General features: G+C 38.1%; 1 pseudogene; it reads left to right on the top strand.

The window, feature by feature from the left end:
- Positions 1–14,541: 14,541 nt before the first annotated feature.
- LOC113354756 lies at positions 14,542–14,641 on the top strand (annotated as a pseudogene).

Genomic DNA, 14,641 nt, shown 5'->3' with positions numbered 1-14,641 from the left:
TGGTGCTTAAACGTTTTATCTAAACAAAAGAGTGAAAGCACAGACTAGGGGGAGTAACATGTCATATGAATTGGTATAACAAATACGTGCGGATTGAATATCTAACTATCTTCCTTAGGGGGAGTATTTGCTTTGTTATTATAATGTCAACAACGACATTTTCAAGGATTGAATGTAAGCAGTTTACTGTGCTGTTGAATTCGGGAATCAAGCGTATGTGTAATGAATTCTTGTAATTTTTTTATCCATATGATGTAAGAGTTTTGTCACTAAAATTGACAAAGGGGGAGATTGTTAGAGCATAGCTCGGTTGAACCCACCAAGCGTTGGTATGTCAAGTTTGATTGTCATATTTTAGTGCATCAAAACTCATGTTAAGAGTCGCTTGATTATGTACTAGAGTCAACTTCGTATAGGTTATCTTGAAAGTATTAGGATATGAGACATTAAAAGTATTGGGAAGTCTTGAAGATGTGAAGAAATCAAGGAGCTACAACGACAACAATCATCCTTCCACTTGAGGTTAGTGATATTTGACTTGAACTGTTTCATTTCCTAACGTATCTTTCAAGTCGTGCATATTGAAAACATAACTGCGAAGCATATTTGAACTCTAAATAGACATAGTATTAAGGAATACAATACGAGGTTTATTGCTTAACCATTAAACTTTGTGGATAAGACATCGCCATAATCATTTGAATGCTATTGTGATTATGTATGGGTATGAGGTGAGGATTTCATCCTAGGGAACAATGTTTTACATGTGTTCTAAGGAAGTAAGTTCATAAACTTGTTTGTGAACCGAAAAGGAAATTGCCAGGCGTTATTGGTTTTTTTATTCATTGCATATCTTATGAACAACCAATATGTGTGATTGATTATAACTGTCCACGACTTGTTTATTTCTTGGTAGACCTATTCACAAAGGCCTGACTTATGTATTGGTATGACTTTTATTAGTGAAACTGATCTTAAGTAATCACATGAGATGGTATGATCGGGTTTGTGTTTTGTCTGACCAAATTTTGGAAAGGGGAACCGATCCTAGTAAGAGGTGCAGTACATCACAAAGGAGAACCGATCCTTGTATGAGGTGCAGCAAGGTTTATAGTAGAAAGGGGAACCGATCCTATGGACATGTGCAACACGTTTTTAGGCAAAGGGGAACCGATCCTATGGACATGTGCAACACATATAAGTTAGATATCATATATGTGGGGAACCGATCCTAGTACCTAGTCAACCGAATTTTGGAAAGCTAGTGTGACTATGCACAGTACTCACATGGAGGTAGAACCGAAACTTGTTTTTGTAGAACCGTTAAACCCATGATTGTGATTGAATGTTTGTTTGATCAATCGCATAGTTCTTGAAAGTCAGATGAACCAATTTTAAACTTGTTTGGAAGTGTGGAAAAATGGTTTTAAGGTTGTAAGTGTGAAAGAGAACTTACAAAGTTAGGATGTAGACATACTTTGAACACGTGTTGTGAATGTTTATTTCTTTAACTGTTCAAAGTTATTCCTTAATAGCTAAGGGAAGAGAATCCCAGGATCGAAACATAAGTAAGTTAAAAATCTTTTAATTAAGGTTATTAATTTCTTTTTGTAAGAAAATATAAGAATTAGTAATGTGCATTTACTAATTAGATTTTCCGAGAGATTTCGATCATTATTTTTGGTCAAATCATTTCCAAGAATTATGGAAACTGAATTTGTGCTTTAATGAATATCTTGAGAATATTTTTGGTTTTGGAAATTCCTTGGTGTCCAAACTTCCTTGTCTATAAATACTTGAAGTTAGCCTTTCTAGCAAACTAATCATTCGTAACAACAGACTTCCTCTTTGTTGTTGTTACTGGTGTAGTCGCCTATTCGTAGAACAGAGTAACCTAATTAGGTGAAATCTCTTATGGACGCTCAGTTTAAAGTCTTATTTGGGATTGAGAAGCTCTAGCGTGTACCGGTGGTGGGAAACTAGATAATTGCGGTTTATCTTTTATTTTCGATTGATTTGATTGACTAACGGTGGTTGAAATGTGATTGCACCTAGTTTGTTTATGCTCGAGAATCTTATCTTCTGATATAAGATTCACTCAAACTAGTTCAGAGTTTCGACAGGGATCTTTAAACTGTTGTTAGTTCTAAAGAAGATCTTGTGATAATCCATTGTTAACAGACTCCGTTCTGTGCGTGATTGATCACAGGAGATTCAGGTGATTGTGTGTAGGTTTATATTGAAGATCTAAGAAGATTTGAAGATATTGAAGATTTCTGATTTGTGGGTTCATAATCTTTGGTGTGCACAATACTTGTTTCGGTAAAAGAGGATCCAATTAATAATCGGTTTATCCTTGTGGTAGATTGGATTGATTAATTGAGTAGATCGGCATCAACACAATTCTTTGAATTAAGAGTGTTGTTGTCTTAATCTTAAACGATTACCTCGGTAATTGAACATAAGATAGATCTAAGTACCTGACGAAGGAGTTTATGTTAAGATAAACGGAAGAGCCTTTGTCCGACTCATATCACTTGGTTTAAGAGAGTTGATACCAAACATATTTGTTGTTCCTTTACTGTTTGGAATACGAACCAAAGGAATTGTTCCAAGTACGTGACTTATTTATAAGTTTGAGGCGTGGGAATACAAACGGAACTAGGTGAACTGTAGGTTTAGTTGCTTGGTCTCAACTATACGACGTTAGGTGTAATTTTGTGTAGCGGCTTAATCCTGAGAGTATTCAATTCTGGACAAGGTCCCGAGGTTTTTCTACATTTGCGGTTTCTTCATTAACAAAATCTTGCTGTGTCATTTACTTTATATTTCCGCATTATAATTGTTTTATTATAATTAAAGTAAATTACACAAACGTTAATTCCTATTTACTTGATTAGTGAATCCTGTTTGGTTAAGTCCGAACCTTTTTATTAAGTAACATACTTCGTTGTTATATTGTCTCGATCTCGTATCCGTAGACGACCACACGAAGTGTGAACCGATTAGTTGTATTGTCTCGACTCAATTCATAGACAATCACTTTCGGAGAAAGGACTTATAGGTAGGAAAAGTTTTAGCTTGTGGCATATTTGGGTACCCTCGCCTTTTCATTTAGCAAATGATATGTATAAATGCTGATCATGGTATACCTGGTATAAATAATAATGATCAGAGATTTGGTCAATCAGTAACATAGAACAAGTGCGTTAAAAATTGACACCATTAGCATGACTAGGAGGCTAGCCCTTCCCCCAATTTACACTTCATGCTTTGGTGTATGCTTCATGTTGCTTTATGGATGCAAGATGTATTTGAAGTACGCAAGTGTAGTCTTTACCTAAACGAGTGCCAGATGCTCATGCATAATAATTACGTAGACTAGTAGTCATAATAGAACATGTGTCATCGAATATATTTTCATTTATTTATTTCTATCGTAGTTTCATAGGTAAAGTTAGTGGTACCCGAGAGATGGGAGTTTGGAGTCAGAGCAGTCGTGTTGCCTTTTTGGTCTAGCACGCGGCGCTATCTAACCTCTTTATTCAAAATATTACGATTGTTGAGGTGATGGGTGTACTCACGCCTTTGATACCATTTGTAGTCGCCTCTAGAATGCATCTTCTAATGCCTTTTGAAATCTTATAGGTTTCCCCTTTGGAGCACTTGAAGAAGAAATAAAAACATCATGGATCGGCCAGTTGGTAGCTGATCATCTTCTCCATCTATTTGAAGCTTCTTTTGTTAAAGATTGGGCACGTCCTGTGGTATTCCCGGCATCAAGCACATGTGGTGCACTCATCTAGCTTTCGACTCTTGGCGGCTGGGAAGAAACGCGGATGCAAAACCAAACTTGTACTAATGTAGCTTGTCGATGACGGCGGTAACCACGGATGAGGACGTGATTTGGGAGAAAGGTTTTCAAACTGAATAGTGAAGATTGGCCGAGTGAACACCAACAGTTTTGGTGGGGTTTTGTATAGTGGAGGATGGAGCGCCTCGGATAGCCTGGTGTAATTTTGGTGTAACCGGAGAAGAAGAGATAAGCTGGTGTTGTTCGATATAGTCGGAAATTAAGGATGGACTTAGAGTTGGTGTGTCCAAGTGATGCTGATGAGGTTTACGCTAGCCGCTTAGTTGTTGTATGAAGATGCATTGTAGCAAGGCTAATGTCACGATGTGATTTGTTGTTTCACTGTTGCAGTGCTAAAGCTTGCCTGTTTGCAATAGGCCCATGCTCTTATTTATACAAGTTCAGCTCTGCGGGATTCTCTCAATAGGCTCGGACTGTTGTGGTAGCGCTACCAGTTGAATCTGTTCCACGTTGTAATGTTTCTTCCTCGGAAAACTTCAGCTGGGTTATTCCATGAGAGCAGGTTTCTTTGTTGTATCAAGTTGACCAATCACATATTGTTCTTTGAGCCCCGATGATAGTTGGTTTCATATCTGGGTCTAGTTGGTGCTCCATTTAGCTGGTTTAGTTGCATAGTCGGGGAAGGAGAGAAACAGAGATAGTATCGGGTCTGTTGCTTTCTTAATGACGCGCTTTTTCCATGACCGCTTGTTCTGATTTTCGTCGACGGTGGTAGTAGCTGAGGTAGTAAAGACGCGGGGGTAAAAAAAAATTTTTGGGAATTGGGACGCTAGGCTAGGCACGAGCCTCCAGGTGTGGTCCTCAAATGTTGAGGAGTGAATATTATTTTGGTTCTACAAGTCCTATTCACAACACACCCAATTCCTAAAAAGAGAGAGGGAGAAAAGAGGAGCCACTTTCTATTGTACTATATGCCTCTTTATATAGATTTTTCAAAAGCCCTTTTTTTATAATATCATGACACATGTCCTAAACCTCCTTAATTACTACTAATGTCATTCCTTCTCTAATACAACCTCTTTCTTTCCTATTAATTCCTTCCTTGTCCTTTCCATCTTATGGATACTTTCTTAGTGGACTTGGGCTTTAGTCCCCAAGTCCCTACGTTTCATGTTGGGTTTGCCTCCCTTTTGGGGCACACTAGACCGGTTGAGGGATAATATTTTTCATGTATCAACACTTATCATGAAAAACTGGTATTCTTACTTTTTCTAACTCATTGCCTTTTTCAGAAGCTATGTTCATGGTAGTTTCTTTAGATTCACTATCTCAACGTGGAGTAATGTTCTTACTCAACAATAGTTTGATCTGTAAGACATTATATCTAAGTTTAGCCTCAAGTAAAATAATTTTCAATTTCACTTCGGCTTGTTCTAGTGTTTCAGCCGATTGACCTCAGAAGACTGAAATCCTACACGCTTTGAAATTTAAGTACTTTCTTTGGCTGCTTCTCATTTCACTTCTGAGTCAGACTCATCAGTTAGACAATATGGATAACACTTATCAATATTCAACTGTTTTATGGGAACATAATGTTCATCTATATAATAGTTTGAAAGTTCAGACTCTTATATAAAATACATAACAACGGTTTCTTTTAAACCGGTGGAACGTTTATTAGAGATTTCATCTTTGTCCATATAGTCAGACTGCTTCAAACATATACTATTAGGTCTTACACGTGTTTTCCTACTCTGATACCAACTGAAAACGTTGGGGTACCAAAATACACCACCAACTTTTTCTTAGGCAACCTGTATAGACTAAACTCGGATATAATTCCGAGAGTTCAATTTAATGAATCTCAATCCCGAAAGATATGAAGAGCTTATATCTCTTTTTCTCACAATCATAATGTTACACGGACTAGTTCGTGAACCTGATTATACCGTAAGAGTACTTGGACGATTCCAAATATCAATATCCAAGAATCAATCAAGTCGTATCCAACAATTGCGGTGGACTTATCTACTTGAATTGATTTTACCTACAACCTTTCGTATTTCAATTATAAAGATAAACAATATAATGCGGAAAATAAATAACACAGATACCAGAAACTTTGTTAACGAGGAAACCACAAATGCAGAGAAACCCTGGGACCTAGTCCATATTTGAACACAAAACAGTATTAAGCCGCTACAGACTCTAGCCTACTATCAGAACTTCGGACTGGAATGTAGTTGTGACTGAATTAAACCGTCACAACAATTCAGTTACAGTTGCGCTTCTTACGCCTCTTGAATCACACCAAGAATCCGCGCAATTGATTCCTTAGTTGACGTCCTTTACATCCTAAGAGTTTCTCCAACTTAATTGAAGACTTTAAACCAATATGCCTCCCACAAATAATCCTATATGTGATTTCCTTTCTGATCAAAGATCAAGGTGAGGTAAGAAATCGATTGCAATAGAAAAAGTCTAGCAAATCTCAAAATCCGGTATTATGACTCCCGAAGAGCACCCTAGATTATTATTCACCTCACAACTATAAACTTGTGGAATCACAAAGTCTGAGACGAAGAACTTTGCGGTTTCAAGGCTCGACAATCAAAATAAAATCTGGATACACGAACTATCAAGATAACAATAGTTAGACATGGCTTCACGAATCCCGAAGTGAAATCTTTTTAGTCGCTAAACCATAGAAGGGTTTTAAGGATAGGACGACTCTAGTTTACAACTAGGACACACAAGAATACTGCCAGAGATTCAAAGATCTCAGTTGTTTGAGGTTCTCCTTATATAGACTTTCAAGATCAAGGTTGCTTTATATTTAAGCTAAGGTAGCTTTGGAATCAAGAAATCAATAATCACCGTTAGATGAAAAAGTTGACTTGGGATTAACATAATATAATATACAATCTGGTTAGGATGAACCGTAAACCGTGTATAATGCCTTGTTCAAAAAAGTTAGCCGAAACTAGCCAATTAAACAATAAGCTTAACCATTTTCATATAACACTTTAAGACTTTTCTTGAGTCATGATGTGATTTGTAGATAGTGGTAAAAGTGGTTCGATTCTCAGACTTGTGAAGGATATTAATTAGACTTAAATTCTAATATTAAAATGGAAAACTCACTAAAAATTATAGCAAACTCAATCAAAGATGATATCAATATTAAAAGAAACACTGAGGCTAAGATTCCACTATTTTCCAAGTTCAAAGTGATTAAACCAATACTTATATTTATGCAATTTTCTCGTTTAATTTGATTCTAAAATATTGCAACAAGTAGATTTTCAAAAGTAATAATTGTAAATACCAAGTATGAAGCATCAAAAGTCTTAAAACTAAGCATACTCCATCAAAATAAATCACAATCACTCAAATAAAAATCATATTCAATAATAGTTCAAGGCAAATAATCATATAATTATTGCAAATAAAAAGATAAAATAGAATATACCACCTTTTGTTGGAAAAATAGCTTCCTCTATCGCCTCATCAATGGGGTTTATCTCCTCATATTAACCATGTTCTCAAAGTATGTTTTTATAGCTCAAAAGTGTACAAGAAGGTGAAAAAGTGATAACACAGCCGATTCGCAACAGTGTGAAGGTGTTGCAGAATCTCTGTTACAAAGAGGAAACAGTAGCTAAAGACCTAATGCAATTAATGTTGATAAACGATAGATGGGTTCTGCTGTTGAATAACGATAGTGTTCTGCGACAGATGCTTGTGCGTCAATGTTCTTCGTGTTCTTCCTCTTCAGCAGCAGCAGCAGAATATTGTATTTTCCTGCAACTCGATCTCTGGAGATCTGTGGTGTTCTAAACTTCTCCTAAGGTTTCGTTCCCCTTCTATGAGTTATCCCAACTCCTTTTATAGCCCACAGGTCGATTTAATCTCCAAGAAATCTCCTTTTTCTTCAACCAAAAGTCTCGGCTTTTCCTTTCTTTCCAAACTCTTTGTACGTGTCTCATGCAGTTATCCAAGCTCTACTCAGCGTATAAAATAAATCTGAGGGTTCATATCATCTCACAATCTTCACATAATCTTCCAAATATTCTCCAAATCAAGATAAAGAAAACTCGAAACATGCACGTCCCTGTTTTACTTCCAACCGGAGAAACTCTCGTACTCTTTCATCTAAGCACCGTACGTACTTCCCTTGTTTATCTCCTCTTCCCTTTTGTGATCAAGTTCTCGAGAATATCTCCCACATAGCTTCCATAAATATACCAGCAAATACCCGAAAAAAGTTGAACTTACCTGTTTTACCTAAACTCGGTTTCTGTCCCTTTTTCTTCGTATCTACAAGTCTTACCAAACCTGTTTTGATGAACCAGGGTAGTACCATATCATTCCCATGAAGAAATATGCAACAATCTTGGTCAATTCCATTTTTAGAAGTTCACGCAGAAACCAAACAAATTTCCCGCCATTTTCTGTTCGTATGAAAGTCATGAGGTGGAGTGCCCCTATCCTCTGAAGGGGTGCGAATAACAATTGAGTACCCCTTATCATTTGAGGTGCCCCTTATCAAAACTTAGATTCCGAATAGTAATTTTCTCCCACGAGCACAAATACCACTTTTCGAGCCAATTTTCCCGCAAAAGCTTATTTCTCCAAAAACACCTACAAAGACATAATATAACCAAATAAGTATAAAATCGAGCACTAACAATATATACAATTGAGATATAATAGACACATAAATGCGTCTATCAAATACCCCCAAACTTATTATTTTCTAGTCCTCGAGTAAATCAAGTAAAATAAAATCTTAACTCACTGTCGCAGGCATCGTCGATTGCATTTAGCGTATGCAATAAGCCTTTAAACCCCTAGGTGTTTCTAGTGGCGGAGTGTTGTCTCCGGAGGGCTTACCAGAGGTATACCCACAAAACCTTTATACTCCAGACCCTAGCTCTCTACACATAACCTTGGAAGGCACTAAAGAATATCCTTGGTTGGCATACTTATTGACTACAGGAGGAAGTACCCTGATGCGAAATTCCAATTGTTGTACACGAGTTTGCACTCAAGCATACTAAAACTCATATATAAGTGACAGAGCTCTACTCAGATAGTTGCACTATGGACATCAATATCCGGAGTCGAAACTAATCACATGGATAGATCAAGAAGATGGATATAGAGAAAAACATAGATGGTTTTGATGTTTACTAGGTGAACGATGTTTCTCATATCTGTTTGAAGTCCTCCGCCAAAATGAACCTATCCTAATGGACTGAGATACTAGTATGACTAATATTAACACACTGGCATATACAAGGGAACCAGTGATTGATAATCCTAATTCTTGGTCAACACAACTGGCATATACAAGGGTTCCAGTGGTCGACTTTATTGAATTTATTCCAGTTGGTCTGATGGTATGGTCTCAGTTTCTCTTTTTTTTGTTTTGTATCTCAATCACTCTAATTCACCCTAGCATCGGTAACAACTTGAATCGTGAGCCCCACCTAATCACTTAGATAAACATAGTTTAAAAACAAAACAAAATAAAAACAGAAGTGAAAAAGGACTCAACGAGATATGGTGAAACTATCATGTTATTTCTAACACCTGAGCTCTGTGCTTTTACGAATAGACTCTTTAGATGTTGCCATCTAGTCAGATTGGTTCCTCAACTCCTACAACCAAAATGCTTCCATCCACTTAGATTGGTTAGTGCCATCCTTAATAGGGATAAATTTCTAGGCTCTGGAGTTTATTTATTGCAACGAAAAGGTAACAAAAAGTTCTACCCCACCCCCAAACTTAAATCTAACATTGTCCTCAATGTTTCTAATCAAAGAACAGTACCAAAAATATAAGTAACATGAGGAAATAGTAAAGAGAGAAGTCGGAAAGATAGTACCTGGGTGAAGTGTAACCAAAAACCTACAAAAATATTATACAACATACAAAATCGCCTCGATGGTCAATCAAGGTAAACAGGGTCCTCCAGAGGGACCTCCTCAACATCACCTGTAGGAAAAGGCTCTAAAAAGGGCTTCAATCGCTGACCGTTAACCTTCGAAGAACTACTACCATCTGGTGTCTCAATCTCAACAGCGCCATGAGGAAAAACAGTACGGACCACAAAAGGACCGGTCCACCGAGAGCGCAACTTCCCGGGGAATAGATGCAAACGAGTGTCATACAGAAGAACTTTTTGACCTGGAGAAAATGACTTTCGTAAAATATTCCTATCATGCACAAGTTTCATTTTGTTCTTATACTCCTTAGCACTATCGTATGCATCTCTACGAATCTCGTCCAACTCATTGAGCTGGAGCTTTCTTTGAGCTCCTGCCTTGTCAAGTGAAAAGTTTAAGTTCTTAATAGCCCAATAGGCTCGATGCTCTAACTCAACAGGCAGGTGACATGCCTTAAACGATAAGGTGACATTCCAATGGGTGTCTTAAACGCAGTACGGTAAGCCCATAAGGCATCAGTAAGCCTCGACGACCAGTCTTTCCTATTTGGATTAACTGTTTTCTCTAGAATACGTTTAATTTCCCTATTGGAAACCTCTACCTGACCACTAGTCTGAGGGTGATATGGGGTTGCTACTTTATGGGTAATACCGTATTGTTTCATTAAAAGAGCAAACGGTCTATTACAAAAGTGTGAACCATCCTAATTATAGCTCGCGGCGTACCAAAACGTGTAAGTATATTCTCTTTCAAAAACTGGACTACGACCCTGTGGTCATTCGTTTTACACGGAACCGCCTCAACCCACTTAGACACATAGTCTACAGCGACAAGTATGTAAAGATAACCAAACGAAATAGGAAATGGACCCATAAAATCAATGCCCCACACATCAAAGACCTCAATCACTAAAATAGGGTTCAAAGGCATCATATTTCTACGGGAAATGGTTCCTAACTTCTGGCAACGCTCACAAGAAACACAATGACTATGGGAATCTTTAAACAACGAAGGCCAGTAAAATCCACACTGCAAAATCTTAGCAGCAGTCTTCTTAGCACTAAAATGACCCCCACATGCATGTTCATGACAAAAGGAGATAATACTAGACTGGTCACTCTCAGATACACATCTCCTAATAATCTGGTCCGGACAATACTTAAACAGATAAGGATCGTCCCAAAAGAAATGCTTAACCTCGGCTAAAAACCTAGAACGATCTTGCTTACCCCAATGTTGAGGGGTTCGACCAGTAACAAGATAATTCACTATATTTGCATACCAAGGTGATTGGGAAACAGAGAACAATTGTTCATCAGGAAAGTATCCCTTATAGGAAGGGAATCACTAGGGGAACTAACAACTAGCCTAGACAAGTGGTCTGCTACTACATTTTCTGCACCCTTTTTGTCTCTAATGTCTGGGGAAAATTCCTGTAACAATAGGATCCATCTAATCAATCTAGGTTTGGTATCCTTAGATAAAAGGTATTTCAAAGCAGCATGATCTGTATAGATTATGATCTTAGAACCTAATATAGGACCTAAACTTATCCAAGGCAAACACGATGGCTAAAAGTTCCTTCTCGGTAGTTGTGTAGTTCATTTGGGCATCATTCAGAGTTTTGCTATAATAAAATCACATGAAGTAATTTGTTTTCTCGTCCTAAAACGCCTATAGCATAATCTGAAGAATCACACATAATCTCAAAGGGTAGGTTCCAGTTAGGTGCCTGGACTATCGGGGCAGTAGTGAGTAAAGTTTTAAGCTTCTCAAAAGCCTCTAAACAAGCATCATCAAAGACAAACTTAACATCTTTTGCAAGCAAATTGCAAAGAGGTCTAGAAATCAAGCTAAAATCCTTAATGAATCGACGGTAAAAACCTGCATGCCCTAGGAATGACCTAATATCTTTTACGGTTTTTGGGACCTGTAAAGTCTTAATAAGGTCAACTTTGGCTTTGTCTACCTCTATACCCTTTGAAGAGACGATGTGCCCTAACACAATTCCTGATTTAACCATGAAATGGCATTTTTCCCAATTAAGCACTAAATTTTTTCCTTACACCTAGTCAACACTAATGTCAAATGATGCAAGCACTCATCGAAAGATGAACCAAACACTGAAAAATCATCCATAAAGACCTCTAAGAACCGTTCTACCATATCAGAAAATATGCTCATCATACAACGCTGAAAAGTTGCAGGGGCATTACATAGCCCGAAAGGCATGCGTCTATACGCAAAGGTACCAAAGGGACAGGTAAAAGTGGTTTTCTCTTGGTCTTCTGGGGCAATAACGATCTGATTATAACCGGAGTAGCCATCTAAGAAGCAATAGTGACTATGTCCAGCTAATCGCTCTAGCATTTGGTCGATAAAAGGAAGGGGAAAGTGATCCTTCCTTGTGACCTTGTTCAATTTCCTATAGTCAATACACACACGCCATCCCGTGGTCACTCGGGTTGGGATTAATTCATTATTATCATTCTGGACTACAGTGATACCTGATTTCTTGGGGACAACCTGAACAGGGCTGACCCACTTACTGTCTGAAATTGGGTAAATAATACCCGCATCTAACAACTTAAGCACCTCTTTTCGAACTACCTCTTTCATGTTAGGGTTCAGTCGACGTTGCATCTCCCTAGAAGGTTTGGAGTCTTCCTCTAAATGAATCTGATGCATACACACAGTAGGACTTATACCCTTAATGTCTGCTATAGTCCACCCTAAAGCTTCCTTATTGTCTTGAAGTACATTTACTAGCCTACTTTCCTGATCACTATCCAAATGGAAGCTACAATCACAGGTAAAGTCTCAGATGGGCCTAAAAACACATACTTTAGAGTATCGGGTAGTGGTTTAAGGTCCAACTTTGGGGGCTCTTCTAAAGAAGGAATTAGGGTAGTCTCAGAAACTGGTAACGGTTCGAACCTAGCTTTCCATCTATCAGTGTCTAACACAGGGGTAGAATCTAATAGAGCATTCACCTGTTCAATAGTGCTATCGTCGTCAAAATCTAAACCAAAATGGGATAGACAACTTTCTAATGGGTCTTCAGACAAATGTTTGGTAATGACTCCTGAACTAAGGCTTCTATCATGTTCACCTCTCAACACATGTGTCATCTAGCTCATGAGGTTGCTTACTGACATTAAAAATGTTCATCTCCATAGTCATATTACCAAAAGATAAACTCATCACACCATTTCGACAGTTAATGATCGCATTAGACGTAGCTAAAAATGGGCGACCTAAAATCACAGGTATCTGGTTCTCTGGGTCAGGGACAGGTTGGGTATCTAGGACCACGAAATCCACTGGATAAATAAACTTGTCGACCTCAATAAGAACATCCTCGATAACACCTCGAGGGATTTTAACAGACCTATCAGCTAACTGCAGTGTCATCTGAGTAGGTTTCATTTCACCAAGTCCTAGCTGTAAGTATACATGGAATGGCAGTAAGTTCACACTGGCTCCTAAGTCAAGTAAAGCTTTTTCTACCCGGAAGTTACCTATTGTGCAAGCAATGGTAGGAGAACCTGGGTCTTTGTACTTTGGAGTTGTGGTGTTCTGAATGATTGAACTTACGTGACTAGCTAAAAAGGCTTTCTTATGGACGCTAAGTTTTCGCTTTCGCGTACACATATCCTTAAGGAACTTGGCATAAGCAGGAATTTGCCTAATTGCATCTAATAAGGGAAGGTTTATGGTAACTTGCTTAAAAACCTCCACTATGTCATTAAAGTTCGATTCCTTCTTTGTTGGTACTAATAGCTGAGGAAATGGGGCTCTAGGCCTAAAATCAGACCTTTCAGGAACCGAATTCACATCATCAGAAACTTTATCAGTCTCTTCAGCTACTGGTCCTGAGAGGTGAGATCCTGAGGGGTGAACTACAGTATGTTCACTATCGGGCATGGTTACCTTATTGTCTACAACTCTACCACTTCTAAGGGTTCTAACAGCATTCAATTGATTCGATGGTTTTGCACCTAATTCATGAACTCCTCTAGGGTTGGGTTGTGTTTGACTAGGAAACTTACCTTTTTCTCTCAAAGAATCACTTATCAGACCAACCTGGGTTTTTAACTCGGAAATAGCCTGACTATTTTCTTGTCCTATCCTGTTACTAGCTTGTTAGTGTTCTACGGATAACTGAATTTTGCAGTTTGCTGAGTTAACAAGGCGAGAGATTCCTCTAAACTTAGGATTTTCTTATCTGACTGATTCTGAAACTGAGCTAGTCCTGAAGGATTCTTAGTATAGCCAAAACCTGGGGGAGCATTAGAATTACTAAACTGACCTTGACTTTGGCCCTTAGACCACGAAAGGTTCGGATGGTTTCTCCAACCAGGATTATAGGTTTCTGAATATGGGTCAATCTTTTGACGGTTATCAAATCTAGTGTTATTATAAAGAGCATTGGCTTGCTCTTCAATATTCTGGCCTTCCCAAAAATTCTCCACTCTACCACTAGTCTGGCCCACTTCTAAGGCTTCTAACCTTTTTGCTATAGCAGCAATTTTGGCATCTGATTCATAGCCTCCTTCTACCCTATTAACGTTTCCTCTACTTAAAAGAATTGTTTTCTGGGGTGCCCTACTATTTTCCCATTGCTAGGTTTTTTCGGCGATTTCATTAAAAAATTCCATCGCCACATCAACAGTTTGGTTTTCAAATCCACCAGTGCATAGAGACTCAACCATGGTCGTTGTGGAATAATCTAAACCCTCATAAAGGATCTGAACTAGCCTAACCTTTTCTAAACCATGATGAGGACACTAGGATGATAAATCATTGAACCTTTCCAAATACCTATATAAATATTCTCCCTCTTGTTGTGAAAATGTGCATATTTGCGTCC

This window comes from Papaver somniferum, chromosome 2 (assembly GCF_003573695.1).
Source record: "Papaver somniferum cultivar HN1 chromosome 2, ASM357369v1, whole genome shotgun sequence".
Classification (NCBI taxonomy): Eukaryota; Viridiplantae; Streptophyta; class Magnoliopsida; order Ranunculales; family Papaveraceae; genus Papaver; species Papaver somniferum.
This window is presented reverse-complemented; position numbering and strand designations above follow the sequence as displayed.